This window comes from Patagioenas fasciata, chromosome 11, assembly GCF_037038585.1.
Source record: "Patagioenas fasciata isolate bPatFas1 chromosome 11, bPatFas1.hap1, whole genome shotgun sequence".
Taxonomy (NCBI): Eukaryota; Metazoa; Chordata; class Aves; order Columbiformes; family Columbidae; genus Patagioenas; species Patagioenas fasciata.
Genome location: NC_092530.1, coordinates 10,898,228 through 10,915,400, shown reverse-complemented (window position 1 = coordinate 10,915,400; position 17,173 = coordinate 10,898,228). Strand labels below are relative to the sequence as shown.

At 38.1% G+C, this 17,173-nt stretch overlaps 1 protein-coding gene across 5 annotated transcripts in view; it reads right to left on the bottom strand.

Annotated features, from left to right (window-relative positions):
* STAG2 (STAG2 cohesin complex component) overlaps positions 1-17,173 on the bottom strand; it is a 75,529-nt gene that overhangs the window by 40,223 nt on the left and 18,133 nt on the right. The gene's annotated exons all lie outside the window — the stretch shown is intronic.

Sequence of the window (17,173 nt, the reverse complement as noted above, 5' to 3'; positions counted from 1 at the left end):
CTAAAAAGGCAGGCTAAAGTTTTCTATGTCAATTGTCCCCCCCAGGTTAACCTTCATTCAGTTAGATTAAGAAAACATGATGTTTGGTTACTTTAACGATACAGCAGCAGGAGGAAAAAGCTTCAAAGTCTGCTGACTCTCCAGCTTGCTGGAGTGATGAGGTATTTGAGGGAAAGATTGAATTTTGGCATGCTGAGCACATGTTGCTTAATGTCTGGTAGCGATGCTTCAGAGACCGCATTTCAACTGAGCATGTAGATCCAGGCCATGCCATTTCTTCCTGCAAGTGCTTTTTCTCAATGCTAGGGGCCACTGTAGCTTCCAGAATTTCCAGAGTTGAGAAAAACCATAAACTCCGAACTTACTACATTTTCTTCACATTTCGCACAATCACATAAAAGCAGAGAACAAGAGCGGAAATGAATAGTGGCAAAAAGAGGAGGTTCAAGGTAGGTTGGTGAATCTCAACATAGTCAGCAACTACCAAAGTATGTTCTATCCAGAACACAGTAGAAGCTAAAAAGCTTCAAAAACATTGCTACTGCATGCAGAACAGCAACCTTTGTCATCCCACTCCTGTTCCTCTAAAGCCACATGGCCACACAAGGGGAACACTTCACCCTCTCCCTGGCAAGCACTCGCCCACAGGCAGGGCAACATCCCCTCTCCAGCCATTTATCTTTGTAGGCTCTGCCATTCAGGATCTCCTGATCCAATTCCCCAATAAAATGGGTAAAACACACCTCAAGAATTACTTATTTTTTTCCCTGGATTATCAAGCTAAACGGATTCAGCAGCAGGTATCCAGAGCCAACGCATGCGAAACACAGGTGCACATGGCCATGAGCAGGGGAGGAAGAGTAAAACTCCCTTCTTTGGTGGCAAGGAGTTATGATTCCATCCAGGTTGGCTGTAAAACTACATGCTCAGTGGCGGGGACTGGAGAAAAAAAACCACCCCTTTTTTGGACACACTACCAGCTCAGCCCCAGTGCAAAGCAATGATGCAAACTTCAAAAAACACACTGCTCAGTTTCAGGTTCAACCTGTCTATCGACATGCTATTTGAATTCTCTTAGTTTACATCTTTCAATATCAAGAAGCAAGAGAACTACGAAAGTGACAATCAAGAACCTTACATGCAAATTTTGCATGATGGCTCATTAATACTACCTATTTACAATACTAAAAGTACCTATTCCATCAACTTCGAAAGTACTGACAAAGTTTAACCACTTGTTCACAGAATTAACACACTTTCAACTCCCTTTATGAAAAGCAAACCTATTGTCCTATCAAATTTTGCAAGAATACTCAAAGTTTCTTACAATCACAGAAATATTTTAAAGAAAAAGAAAATAGTAATGAAAACATGAAAAAGAATGGGTATTGAAGTATGCATTCCTGACATCAAACAGTCAAATCACTTGGCAAATCTAGCTGGCTGCAGTTCATATCAACTTGAACTTCTTGTAAGGACCGTTCATTGTAGTGCAAACAACAAAACATGAAAGAAAACAGCAATGTTTGGACAGGATCAACTCACAACATGGGAAAGAAATACCAAGATCTTGCTACATGCTGAAGCATTGAGCTGCTCAGATTTACATTCCAAGAACTGTTTTTCTTGAAGGAAGAGAAACTTGGCTCTCATGAGTGCAATGATATACTGGTATTATGGAAAACGGCAGCTACAGATTAATGTCTTGCAAGCGTATATGAGGCAAGACTGTAAAGGACCTCCAGCATCAGGCTCAGATTTCAGCAATGACCAAAAAACCCCTTGCATTTGTCCCAATAAAGGATAATTTTAAAAGATTTGCATGCATCCAGAACACGACACAGACCTGTGATTCTCAACCTGCCGGGCCAGCCTAGCCCAGCACGCCCTCCCTGGCCGTGCCAACAGAAACCACCCAAGGAAGAACACATTTGCTTTGTTCTTCTCAGTGATGTTTGCCCTGAATACCTTCCCAGCATCCAGAAATAACTCCGGGATTTTTTCAGCCAGAGAGCTTGTCCCAGTGTTTTATAAATCCTCATCCATAGTTTTCCATTAATATTTCCAATTACTTTTTGAACTCAGTATTCAGTCATGATGGTATTCCACAGAGGAACTCCCACAGTCAAACTCCATACTGCCCAGAGCCATGTTCTTTCCATTCAATTTATCACTTTCCAATTTTATTTGATTTTTCTCTTGTTTCGGTACGGGAAAAGGCTGGCACTGGTCATTCACCATTATCCTCAATCTCAGTAAATGCCTTCTAGAAATTCAAGACTATTGCCAGCTGCATCTTCCTTGTGCACGTACTTGATGACTCATTCAAAGCACCCGGGTTGGGAAGTCAATGAGAAAGGAAAACAGTCCATTTAAGCATGCTGTCAGGCTTTTAAAATATTTTAAAATATACCAAGTTTATCACAGTGTAGTCTTAAAAGAAGCAGGTGAAATTCTTGCAGATGGCATTTCAAATGGTAAAAGTCTACATTAACTGTTGTATGTGCTCTAATAAGCAGATTATTTTAATAAGTTAAATCTAAACTGAAGTGTACCATAAAAAGCAGCTCTTCAGCTTCTTCTTTGCATGTTCACAGAATTCCAACTTCAACTTTCCAAAGCAGATACTGAAATCTCTCAAGTCTGTGAAAACTTTCTGAAGTCACTCAACTTCGTGAAATCATAATTAAATTATTAACTATAAAAAGAAAATGTATCCTGCTGAAAGATCACAAGGTGGAGCTCTAGCCTAAAGCTAACTGAAGAAACTCCAAAAGACAGGTCATCCAGAGGTTGACCTAGTTATTTCTGTGCAATAAACTATAATAGATTGTGAAAACAGCAATAATATTGTAGCCCATTTCCTTTAGATTTATATTTAGATTAAAGACACCAGAAGATTCCTGTGTCTTTTCTGAAATAAATGCATATACATTTGATTCAATGATGGAAACGCATACAGCTGCTGTAGTATGACTAGTCTCAGTATTTAGTTGTCAAAAGCAAGCAGAAGAATTTCAAAATACACTTTAATAGCAGAACTAATGTTTCCCTTCATTGGGTCTTTCTATTTAAAATTTTGCTAACATAACATTACTAAAAAAAAAAAATCACTGAAACAACAGAAGTAGTCCAGGAATGCTAATCATAATAATGTTGCCAAATCTAAATGTAAGAGGAGTTTCTATTTAAAATAATTTGACTGATAAAAGCAAGAGCTAAGCACGAAATACTGTAAAGAACTCAGAAGTGTCTTTGCTGAAAAACAGATTTACATTTTAAAAGGTTATTTTTCCTCCCTGAGATATGGTTAATTTAGGTATGGTTGTAATTAACTCAAATATATTGGCCACATGTTGAGATCTGGCAAAAGCTGACAAAATCCACCAGCACAATCCACACAAGAACACATATGCAATGGGCAGCTGCTGAGCACTAGTGTTCTCTCAACCATTCCTATTACACACACAGATAGGCTAAACAGGAATTAATGTAATTTGGTGATCAGCCTTTGTTAGAAGAATATACACACACAAGAAGAATACAACAAATCACAAGATCTGTCCCAGAAGCTTGGGTTTCATGCACTTCTGTATGCGCAGTAACTTGCTTAACAAGCTCACAGCAAGGAGTTCCAGGCAGGCGGGGATTGGTTTGGGGTGGGTTCCCTAGATGTGCACACTTCTGCTCCTGTTGCTTGGCATTTATTATCTGGAAATCTTATAAGGCACATCAGTAAAGCCGTTATTTTTCTGGGCAAGACAGAGACACAGAGTTTAAAAATGGCTATGTCAGCAAAGATTTTTGAAATGTGTGATGGCTGTTCACAGTTGTATTGATTTTTCCCTGTAATTCAGTTAATAATCTGTAAAAAATCAAGAACCTCACTTTCTTAATTCAGAAAATTAGAACTTCTAAAACTGTAATGCTGAAGTGTGTAGCTAAAGTGCATCCCTGAATTATTTATCTATCCATGAATGAGAGATGCTGATGCTTTAGAACCAATTATGCAGCACCAACAGTTAAAATGCTAGTCAGATAAATTTAAATAAGGGATCAGATGTATGTCCAATATTTTGTCCTAACTGTTTTAGAAGAGAAAGCTGTTATCAACTATATTACGCCCCTCGCTCCTTTTGTGGGAGACTAGAATATGTTTAAACTTTTGTTTTTTAAAATAAGGTTTGGTTGCTTGGTGTTTCTTCCCCTCCAATAGGTATGCTTCTCCAAATTACTGTTGCATTCAGCTTCATACGTTGATTTTTAAGTGAAATTTTGAGCAACTGCATGACATTCCCTACAGGCCTGAGAAAGTGTGCTATTTCTACATGTGATTTCTACTGATATTACACAACCTAATATTTCAGCTGCCAACAAGCTCTAAAGCAATTCTGTAATTTGAGTAAAATACAGAAAACATACTTCAAGTAGCATTTTGTATTGTAACAACTGTACTTCAATGTAATTTAGTTATAACCATATCAGCAGTTTTGATCAGATTATGATAGCATAATCAAAACTAAACTGAACAATAATGAAATTACTACCTCTAGATGTGTGGTTATTTTTGTCCTGTTTGCTTAACAAATGAGTCTTGTAATTCCTTTACAAGAAGATCTGAACTAGACATCATCAATCTACACTCTTCCATGCTTACCAGAGACATGGTCTGTACACATAATACCAGTTCATAGTGCCAAAGTCACCCAACAGTTCACACTGCAACAAAGAATCTAAATGGCCTACTTCATACAGGTCTTGTATTTTCAGTCTCTTTCTTCACAATTTATTTTATTCTAAACCTGTCAGCTCTTACACCTCCCTCCACACCACTTCTGTCCATACATTTCCATCTTTCAAAAACCAAAAAAGCAATGTTATGGTGGCTGTTGATATTATGCTGTCACACTACCATTTTTATTCCCTGGCCTGCTCTTCACTCAATTTTTATGATATTTGCTCTTTAGCTCATGCAAAATGTCTGCTGATTAAGTGGGAAAGAGCCATCTCGCAACATGCTTGTCTGAAGCAGTAATCTTCCTTCCTACTCCCAAAACACACAGGAAAGCTTCTGCTCCTTTCTAGCACTCAAATGAACCAGGAGCAAGCAACTTATGAAAACATCGTTTCCTCCCCCATGACTAGTTCTCCATTGGCTCAGCCAACTGAACCAGCTCCTCCTGCACCACACCAGTCAGGAGACGCAGCTCAACCCTGCCCCGTACCACAAAGCGGTGACGAGCTTTGCCAATGCAGCGCATCACCAGCACGGGCACAGTGCGGCTGCCACGCAGGACCAGCTGCCACACAGGACCAGGTGCATCCAAATGCCAAACTGGAGTCCTTGCATGGCTACTGTCAATACTGCAACACTGCTGCCCTGTGGCTCCAAGGCAGTGGCGAGGTCAGATCCCCAACTGACCACCCTGCATTTTCAATATACAGCAGACTTCACATATACCTACACATTCATTGGGTTCTGACCAGCTTTGGGAGGAGAAGCCCGGCAAACAGCTGGCGGTGACCGCCAGAGCCTGAGACCAGCCAGGAAACAGCAGGCACATGGAAAACACAGGTCCCGAGAGGTAACGCACACATTGCCGAACAGAAAACAAAACTTGTTTTCGTATGCTGTGAAAGAAAAAGCTTAACAGGCTTTATTATGAGAAAAAAAAGGGGGGAAAACAAAGAATATTTAAAAGGCATATGAAGTAAGTCAGACTAAAACCTGAAGTGAAGTTTAGGCTTTACAGTAAGTTGAGAGACTTGAGAATTGAATAACATTCAAGGACCACCCTAATAACTTTACCAACCTCAACCACCAAATAGTCCCCCTCTCATTAAAAGCGGTTTTTGGATCTCTACTGTTTTTATTAAATAAATATGTGGAACAACTATAGTGAAGGAGAAGAGCTTGCTACAGTGTTTCACAGTCATATGATTACTCTTTAACGTACCATTAATAACATCAATACCTTTAATGCAGTAGGTTAAATACCATTTTGAAATATAAATATATTGTTATGGTTTGAATCATATGGGTTTTTTAATTGGTATTTAGTAATTAACACTGTCCAGTCAAATGAGGGTTTAAATCAATTTATATAAGCATTACATTATCAGCTGTACAAGAAATGCAACTATTACTCGTCAAGAAAAACATGTATAATACTCTTTAATGATTGTGCGCAACAGTATTCCTGAGCTTTGCTAAAACATACCTGAAATTCCCATACATGTTTAAAAGGGTTTCATTTTCAATATCTTTTTTAAAAAGGTAAAGGTAAAACAACAAAAGAAGAAATTAAACCTCGTTGTATCTGTCACGTCTTTCTCTGCCAAAGAAGAAATGGCTTCCAGATGTTGCAGTCTGACTGCGTGGAAAATGAGGCTCTTAAGAATAAAAGCCAAGTCGGATGACAACCACAATTTGAGGGGAAAAAAAAGCGCCACATATGCCTACTTAAATAGGCTAAAAGAGGAGCACTAGTTCATTTATGATACAAGGCAGGCAGGCAAGCGTACCTCCAAGTTGCCTGAAGTTTCAAATTAAACTACAGAATAGATCAATATTGCCGCTTTTCATGCTGACTGTTCAAACATAGAGTCCTTTGCACGTTCCCTCAACATTTCAGCTCCTGTAAAAGCTATGGATGCAGAGGCACACACGCTGCCCACAGCAAGCAGGTAACCAGCTACACCAGGAAAGCCTAGAACAGAACTAGGATTGTTCAAACGTGCAGCCAAGAGTGATGAATTACTTCACTACACATGGCACAAGGTATCCCATCTGGCGAGTTCTATTTCTTGTTCTTCCACCGATCAATGCAAGCCTGCAAGTTGCCTCACTTTATAGGAATCTCAGCCTCCTCTCCTACCATATAGATATTCCTGTTTGAAAAGTCCAGTTCACTAGGGCTTTGTGCCCCAAATCTTGTTTGGGCATTTTTAAGAACAACTAGATTTAACAATAAATTCTGAAGGGCGGGGAGGGTACTACACAGCACATACTACAATAGCATCAGCTGCTACTGTGAGATGCAGTCAATATTAGATGACTGAAATAAGGAAAAAAACCCGTAAGACAAAACTACCGAACAGTAAAACGTAAAATCTCGCAAGCACGTCTCCCAGAATCAGCTCTCACCAGCCCAGGTCACAGCACACTTTGGACAGTGCTGGGAAGAGCCCACTGCACTCCCCTGCACTGTGGTCCCAAGTCTTCTAAAATAAGAAGAAAAAAGGAGAACCAGTTCAGGTCAGTGTTTCGTCAGCTGAGATGCACTAGAGTTTATTAGCTGAAGCTTCACACTACATAAAAATGGCTGAACCCCTCCCAGACAATAACTAAAGAGACTAAGTTCAGCACAGAAACAACCAGAAGAATATAAGCACAAGTTAAACTGCTTCAGTCTTAACTGGATCTCTAAAATGAATTAGAAAAAAATAAGGGGGGCAGTAGGGGGCAGGGATGACAACAGGGTGTGGTAAGTGCTTCACACCCCATCCCATCCTGCTTTCTTCCTGCCACCAGCCCTGGTTTGGTTTTGGGCTACAGAGAGGGCATCACTTCTGGGACTCCCGTGGGAACGCACCTGACTTGCACCCCGAGCAGCAGGTGCCCCATCACCCTCTCACTCGGGTGACTATTGGTATTATCAGCCTCACAACAACAGTTTAGAACTCTGCTTATAGTGAAGATTCAAAAACTGCCATTACCTTAGTGCTTGTGTGAACAATCAAGAGCAGCCATTCATCCTTTCCTGGCTCAAATGAAAATCTATGCCATCAGAAAGGAAAAGGACTCCTTAAGAAGCAAGAAATAAATGTTGTGCCACATCCAAACCAAGCAGTATGACAGCTAAAACTTAAGTCTTTCATAAGTGGATTATGGTACTTTCAACAATCAATCTAAATAATCATCCTTACAAAATAAAATTCAAGCAACTACTCATGTATGTAAAAGTTGGCTTCGCCTCTAAAACAGAAGAGGTAAAGATAAAAGCCTTGTTATCTTTCATTAAAAAGTTATCTCTGCAATTCTGCCAACCTCAGAACATCTGTGCTCCACACATCCTCAGTCATAACCTGAAGATTTTTAATACTCAACATTTTGTTCCTGTTCTCTCTCATAGCATTTGGGCTAAAATCCCAACATGGATTTGCAGCACTGAATACTAATTTTATATGAAACAGCAGTTGCAATGTGCAGGGCTTTCCCCCACACAATTTAGGAAACATATCCACAATGCAGAATGCTAATAATCCATTAATGAATTCATAAACGGGTAAAAAAAAATAAAAAAAAATTATCATCACCAAGTCTAAAAATCATCCTTTCTTTTTTCTTTAATCATCCTAAAACAGAGCCCTCTTAAAATAATTTTGTGGGCAATATGATTGGTGCTGAAGCCTCACATACGGAGACCTAGAGTTAGCTATTGATATTCACTAAACATCCAGAGGAAACCAGCGTGGCCACTTGTGTATCTCCTAAGAACACTGCAAAAACATTGGCATTATTCAAATCAGTAAGTTCTTTCCACTCTCTAACTGCTTACTTGTGGCAGGTAACAAAGAGCTAGAACATACTATGGCTGTCATAAGAAAGCTAACGTGAAGAAAAAGAATGAAAACGGGTGTTCTTCGAGACCAAACTCATTTTACTAAGCTGACAAAGACTGAGAAACTCTTGATATGTATAAAATATTCTGAAGCACAGGCTAGTGAGTCTTGTCCTTCCAAAATCATATTCCTTTGTAAGTCTCTTGAATACAGTGGGTTAGGGACTGTAGGGATATACAAGCATGCATTCCACACACACCTAATACATGAAGTGCACAGCTTGTTAAATCAACCAAAACTAAGGCTAGGTTTCTTCATTTAATCTAAAATGAAAAAAAAGAATTGAAATAGCTATACCTATACGTTTATTTTTAAGTAAATTAATCACACACATAAAGCTAGTAACTCCCTCCCCTTCAAAAGGTATTTACAGCCTACAGCTAAATTTCGTTAGAAATTTACTGTTTGCATTATGCAAGCATCACAATTTGTAGTAAATATTTTACTTGAACAAGTTCAATACACAGAAAATATTTTTAAAACTACAGCTATGACACTTATTAGCTCAGCTACCCAGTAGAAGCTGTTAAGATTAAGCAGTTACTTTCATCCTCTCTTTCCTGCTTTTTCTTTTTAAAAGAAGGAAAAAAACAAAGCAGTAGTGCCAGATGTCTCTTAAACAGGCTCCTGTGCTCCGATTGCTCCCCTGCCCCCACTGCGCAGGAGGAACGGGGTGCACCCCACAGCACCCGCCAGCTGCCTTCAGAAAGCTGCTCCGTGCTCTTGGAACAGCATCAGGCTCCCAGAGCTCCAGCACCCCAAGCTACCAGTTGTTCACTAATCCCCTCACCTCCAGCAATGAAACACACCTCATGAGCTAAAGGCTGGGGCTTTTTTCCTTTCTTCTTTACAGCTGAGACAAAAATGCAATCTTGGGCATAAGAGGAGAATTCAAGCTATTGTTTTTAGCATATCTTAAACACAAAAAGAACCTCCTTTTATTCACCATAGTTCACTAGCTTCTTTAATACAAGGCATACCAACAAACCACTTCGCTGAAAGTTAGTTGGTAAGTATATATAAAACGTAAAATAACATTTCATTGCAATGTTGACTGTATTTACGCAGCTATATTTTAATTCATACAGCAGTTTAATACTTGTGATTTTATGTAGCAAATTCAGATATATTTATTGCTGGACAACCCTTCCCCAGGACTCTTAACAGGTTGCTACACAAGGTGGAAAAACTAACTAGATCAAATACTATCATTCGATTGAGATGGAAAAAAAAGTAAAAAAAAAAGTTTTTACATTTCATATGCTCTGATTTACAGATGACAGCTCATCTTCACTGACAATTAAAGCTAATATTCCGAACTGCAAATTGGGAGGTCTAAAGAACTGGCAAACCCCATCTTGCTGGCTGTCATTACACAGGTGGTAACCTCCACGAGAGGGACGTAGAACTCAACTCCACGGCAGAAGTCACCAAAGGACGGCTATCCAAACCTACAGATGTCCAACTACTGCACGGAAAAATGCTTCAGCAACTCACTAAAGTTGAAGCTTTTCATTTATTATCTGAACTGAATCACCTTGTGGTTTTCAGTTGATGATCACATTTGACTTATCAGTTTGCAATTACCTCTAATTATTAAAACAAGAATTGCTAGATTTCAAGTGGTGTATCTGTCACCACATCTTCCCCAACAACTGCGGTTTCATAATTAACTGCATTCCTATTCGTAGCACAGGTTTCTCATCCTGTTTTGTACCAAATACATAATCCCCCATCTCCCCACACTCGAACTGGAAATGGGAACTCAGCAGTTGAGAACACAACACAGTATTACGTGTACAGGGTTTTTTCAGCCCTGCCTTAGTTTCTCTGACTTTTCTCGGTAAATAATAATCTCAACTATTTTAAAAAGTTAGACACAAGAGGGATTATTTAAAACAGGCACTATCTCTTTCAGACTGCTTTGACGTTTCTGCTCCATTTTACACTGTACAAAGACGCAACGCTGAAAAGTCAATGTACTTTATACCACATATTGAAACTTCTGAAATACTATATTAAATCTAGTTGAATTCCCCACATTAAGTTATTCAGTTGTCCTAGTTGCTTATTCAAGGACAGTGTTTATTTTACTTAGTTAGCCAACAATTAGATAATTATTTATTATTCCTATATTGAACTCAGCAGACTCTGCTTGCTTATGGCTAACAGATTTTTGTTCTCATACATTATTTTAACCAATAGTTTGTAACCACAACCCAGGATTCTAATGCAAAATCATAACATCTAATGGCAAAGAGTTTTTCACCTGCTGGGGAAAAAAAAAAAAAAAAAAAAAAAGAGAGAAAAGGAAAGAAAGAAAAGTTTGTTATCACAGGGTTGGCTATTTATTATGGGAAAACGGAAAGGACTGAAAAATTAAGTAATGAGATCAGGATTCACACACGTTTAAAATACCTTAATACAAAAAATAACCTAGCTTAATTTTTTCAAGTCATGATTTCAGTGCCCCAGACACTGATTTCATAAGAACACTGGATCAGCAATAAGCTGTGTTATATAAATCTCTTTACATTACTAATGCAAACCGTCAACTTTGTGTTCTGCTTACTCAAAAAGCCATTTAATGTTTAGTGTTGCTCTTACCAAAATCAGCAGCATAGAATTCTCATGCTGTTGTACAGTTAGTTAACCAGGATTACAAGTGTATTATCTTGTTTCAAATAGGTTTGTGCTCAGACTTCCAAAATTTAAATGAAATTCCTATGCAGGCACACCACTAGAAGTTACCACAACTTGACAAAATAGCTACATATACTGTTCTGTCACAGAAACACAAGGTTTTGATTGAAAAATATTCACTGTCTTTACTTTTGTTTGCCTACATACAACTATTGGTCATGATCTAGTGCATCAATGGCAAAACATGGGTTACTAATAGATCAACCAATCTGAAGAAATAACAACAGTAATCCTACTGAAACACACTTACCAAGTCTGTCTAGGAAGACTCAAAGGTAAATAATCAAAGGGGTTAGTTACATCTTTCCCAGATATTTTTCTTCCCCTTGTTTCGGAATCACTGAATGCTACTTTCATGTGGACATCATATTAAGAAGTTTATACATTAAGAACACATTCTATTTGCAGTAAGTCTTCCTATCCTCTCCACAACAAGCATGATAGGGGTCGTTAAAGTGGATACCCAATCCTGTGCTATTTCATAAACACAAAAGGTGAGACTGTGACACCGTTCAGACTGTCTTGGTCTTGAAACAAGACAACCCAAATTTTAGCAAAGTTAGGGAAAGAGGTAATAACATTCAATCTAATTGTTAGACAAGAACATTTTTATCCGAGTGTAAATTAGGTCTGGCGGTTGTTCAGCTTGACCTCCACTTACTATAATCCTGCCCTAGGGTATGAAAATCCTAGATCATTAAATGCTATGAATTTAGTCTTGCAAGCAACCTAAAATGAACCTGCAATAAGAGCCATGGTTTTCATCTGCTGTTAAAAAGTTGAAGAGACAATAGTAATAATATATAATACTATATCAAGTAGGGCTTCTTAGTTGGTTTTGTTTTTTTAAGAAACACAACTATTATCTCTAGTCTTAATTTTTTTTTTTTAAATTTCAGAGTATTTTTGAGATGAAGGGAAAGTAAGTGCCTTTTGAATTCAGAGGTCAAGAGAAAAATAATCCACCATTTTTATTTTTTAATATACACATATATATTACAGCTGAAAGTTTGGAAAGTTTTTCTGAGAACACATGGGTTAATATAAAGCTGCCCACTTCTTTCAGTTGTGAGAAACATTTTAAAATGCCAGCTTTCCTACAATTCTCTAGACAGTCAACAGACATTTTAGGAACTGCTACCAATTCATTACTGTGAAACAGATGCCTGCCAAAAACAAATTAATTACTGAACATAAATTTTATTACTATGTGAATTAGCTTAAGACTTTATATGCTAAAGCATAAAAACTACTCAAGAAACGCAGAATCTGGTATAATACACAGCCCACTAAGAAAACAAGGCAGAAGGAAAAAATAAAGCAAGAAAAAAGAAAACAATAAACAAACAAAAATAAAACAGGTATCTAAGCACTTCTTGGAGCTGATCATAGCAAGATACACTTGTTAGGCCACAAACAAGTAAAACTCCTCTGCTGCAAACTTTGGCTGCAGGGAAGGACTAAAGGTGATAACAGCAGAGGAGCCAGGCACCAATACAGAACCCTTAAAAAGCTCAGAGAAGACTGACGATGGAGCACAGAATAAGCAGTAATTAGCTACTTGTGAGCTTAACTTACATGGGAAGGGAAGGTTTAAGAACATCGCTAGAGCATTTGAAGGACTAAAGCACAAGGATGGCAAAGTCACAGCTGTTTCAACAGCAAAGTAAAATGACAACACACAAACACCATCTGAGAAATTAAAGTGGAGGTCAAGCTGAACAACCACCAGACCTAATTTACACTCAGATAAAAATGTTCTTGTCTAACAATTAGATTGAATGTTATTACCTCTTTCCCTAACTTTGCTAAAATTTGGGTTGTCTTGTTTCAAGACCAAGACAATCGGATGCTGAGAAAGCATCTTCTGAACGGTGTCACAGGCTCACCTTTCACGTTTATGAAATCGCACAGGATTGGGTATCCACATTAACGGTCCCTGTCATGCTTGTTGTGGAGAGGACAGGAAGACTTACTGCAAATAGAATGTGTTCTTAATGTATAAACTTCTTAATATGATGTCCACATGAAAGTAACATTCAGTGATTCCGAAACAAGGGGAAGAAAAATATCTGGGAAAGATGTAACTAACCCCTTTGATTATTTACCTTTGAGTCTTCCTAGACAGGCTTGATAAGTGTGTTTCAGTAGGATTACTGTTGTTATTTCTTCAGATTGGCAAAACATGGGTTACTAATAGATCAGCCAATGATGCACTACTAGATCATGACCAAAATAGGGAGAGGTTTTTCATCTAGAGCTCACACACAAGACTAAAGGGAGGAGAAACAATATAAAGCACTTATCTTGAAAATATTTTTTAAATATTTAAAAAATATTTTTAAAGAGACTGACTGATAACCAGAAAAAAGGAAGAAACTTTTATCTTCCCTACAAAGACAAAGAAAAAAAAATTGTAGAAAAATTTGTTTTGTAAAAATCTCTCAACATTTCTGTCAGCAAGACTAACAGCTAGACACCAATTCTATGGGAATAACGTACAGGAAAATAACCACAGCAGATGAAACAAATCAACAAAAACTAAACACGCCACAGAGAGATTCTTCATATGAGCAGGACAGAATCTGCAAATGCGAAAAAAAACCACTGTGTAGTACTGAATACTTCAACATGGTCACTAACGGCTGATAATCGTATTCTCTAACCAGCAGAACAGAGGTGTGATGTTGCAAACGCAATAAATCCCCAAGGAAACAATACATCTTCAAGATGTTCTCTAGAAACTGCTTCAGGCTGATGAAAGCAGCACCAATATCTGGCTATGCACAGGCAGCTAACAACCACCCAACACTGTTAATCAGAGGAAGAAGTGGAAGACCACATCACTTGCGTTAAACCTTAGCACTTCAAAGCCAACTAAAATCAAACCAGCACTAATGCAGTATTCTAGTCGCCTCCATCACATGAAAGAAGGGATGCACAGGCATTCTGTCATGAGTGAAGAGAAATTATTATTGAAAACACTTGTTAAGCCACAATTAGCAAAACTCCTTCCACGGGAAATACTAATATTTGTGTATCTTCAATACAGACATAGTATCACTCATGAAGAGCGGTATGTTAAGAAAGATTGAAAATATTAGAATTTAATGTATTCATTCTCAGTCATTTAAAGCAAACCTTTCACAAACTTCTATATACAAGAAAAATGTTGAGACTGGGTATCTGGTTTTTTTACTGGTTACCTGTTTTCCAATAATCCAGCTCGAAAACAGAAAGAACAATGGACACCCATAACCCAAAGCAAACTGCAGAGCTGGAATAAAAAGTATTCATCTTCCTGGTCTTCCTCCAGCCATTTCATAGTAGACAAAATTTCTGCTATGGCTGCTCCAGTGCTGCCTTTACTTTCGTATGTGGGGAGGAAGACAACGCGTTGGAACAGATATCTAGCTCTCAAAACCTTCTCGAGTACTGCCCTACAGACCCTTGCATCTCTAACATTCAATCCACCTGCCCTTGTAGCACACGCTCCCTACATCCTTTACTATTTCCTTCTGATCAGTAAGGGATCATGAGCTACACTTTTTCCATATTTTGTTTTTACCTCTCACTTTAACCTGGGACAATTGTTTGGAACTTCTGGAAGTTGTCCACAGTTCTTCGCTAGTAAACTAAAAATCCTACAAGCACATGAGTATGAGTAGTCAAACTACAAACTTGGGCTACTAATAAAATGATGTTCAGTGAAGTCCATTTGCAGAATGTACATGTATTAAGGAAATAATGCCCACCAAAAATATTTGCAAATATGTAACCACTATTTATTAAAGAAACAGCCTTTTAACAATAACCAACTTCCTCCTTAAAACGGGCTATTAACCTAACAGTTACCCTTCCAACAAGGCAAGCTTCGTGCTGTTCCCTTAAAAAGCCATGGTGTTCTCAACCACGGGCTTAAGACATGAAAAATGATTTTTTTTCAGTTAAGCCACTAAATTGGTTAAGAATACTGTGGAAACCAAAACATTTGTCAAGAGGCTACTTACTTGAATCTCACATGCATTAGGCACGTCAAAAAATCATTAAGAACCCAAATACATATAATTTTTTTCCTGATAATTGGACACCAGTGCAGTTTCCAGAAAAATCCTAAACAAGTGATACTGACAAGAAATCAGAGGGTTTCCTAGAGGGCTATGAGTTTTAAAATAGACCTTTAAGCCAGGTATATTGTACACGGAAATGTAAACAGTTGAATACAGTTGTCCAAAGCATAAGGGAATTGGACAATCATCTACTACAGCCAACCTGCCTCTAAAGAACAACTGAAATATTATGGCACATCCCAGTTTTAAGCTTCCCTCACTGAAACTACATAAACCCAACAGCAAGACCACCACCACCCACATATTCTTTTAAATTCCTCCACTAGCTTTGCACAAATGCAGGAGCTACAGTGCTCATCCAACGCAATCCCAACAAACCCCACTTCCCTCAAGAGCTCAGCAACACACCTGCTCCCCCATTTATCTGTGGCCTTCAAAAACCATTCTTCTAAGCTTGAATCTCCACAGCAGAGTTTATCTAGCTCATAATATTGCACGTCCAAGCTGGATTAGCAGCAGTATGCATTAAAAAAAGAATCTACAATAACGTACTTCTCACTCCAAAGTAATTAATCATTTCAATTAAAGTTGACTGGTCTAATGTGGAAACATTTTCTGAGGTACTGGAAAAATGGCTTGGTTTTTATCTTCTTCATCAATACATACAAGACCAAAATGAAATTTTAGTTCAAGATGTGTTTTATGAACTTGAATTCATGACTAACCTGACTTTGGGCCTTCACATTTCTACCTGTAGGGAAATCTATAGAAGCCTACCAACAATAATAATAATAAAAAAATAAAACAAAAAACACCCACAAACAAAACATCACCACCACAAAACACCTTTCTAATACTACATAGGAAACTGCACATTAACCAAATAATAGTGACAGAAAAACAGTGAAAACATTTTTTTTTTTCCACCCTTTCTAGCCTTTTGTTCTAACTGGTACTAAGTGATCACATCTGCTCCCATAGATATGGATGGGTCCCTAAAACCCGGGGTGTCTCTTGGGCTTTCTTCAGTTTATCTGGTTTTTCTAAAAAGTCCTGATGGAGTTTCCTGTGTCTTGTCAGTGGTAGTTGTTAATGTGAACCCATTATCCTACATCTCCATTACTGACAACTCCCCTGTTTCTACTTGCTATGCTGAAGACTATTTACCGTTGTAGAATCAGCAAACAGCAATGCAAGAAAAAGATTCATTTTTAATGTAATTAAATAGGGCAGCACTACCATGTCTTTCAGAGAATTCCAAAAGATAGAGGAATTAACAGTGTTAGAAGACAGATGCTGTTCATCAATCTAAATATGGGGGGCCAGGAATGAGGGAGAAGGAAGAAACAAATGAAAATGGCATGGATCAAGAATTACTTCAGGAAGGTAACTGCTACCAAATTAGAATAAGAAGATTAATATTCAGCCATTATAAAATGGACAGAATTTACTCACCATATAATTTAGTCTTCAGTAAGCAAAATTAGTAGTATTGACTTTTCTGCAATATCTTGTGCCTTTATTTTAATTAGGCTCTCAAGATAGAGAAGTTTAGTACTCTAGTAATAATTTACAGCTATTAGAAACTTCAACAATAATAAAACTTGGGAATTCCATTTTGTACCCACAAAGCAATACAGGTAAGGCACCAACAGGTACACTCACCTATACTGTCACCATGCACAGTTCACAAGGAATGCCACTCGGGGAAGAATAACCCAGCGTCTTCCAAATAACTGCGTGGCATTTGCAGAATAACTAACTGTCACTAAGTC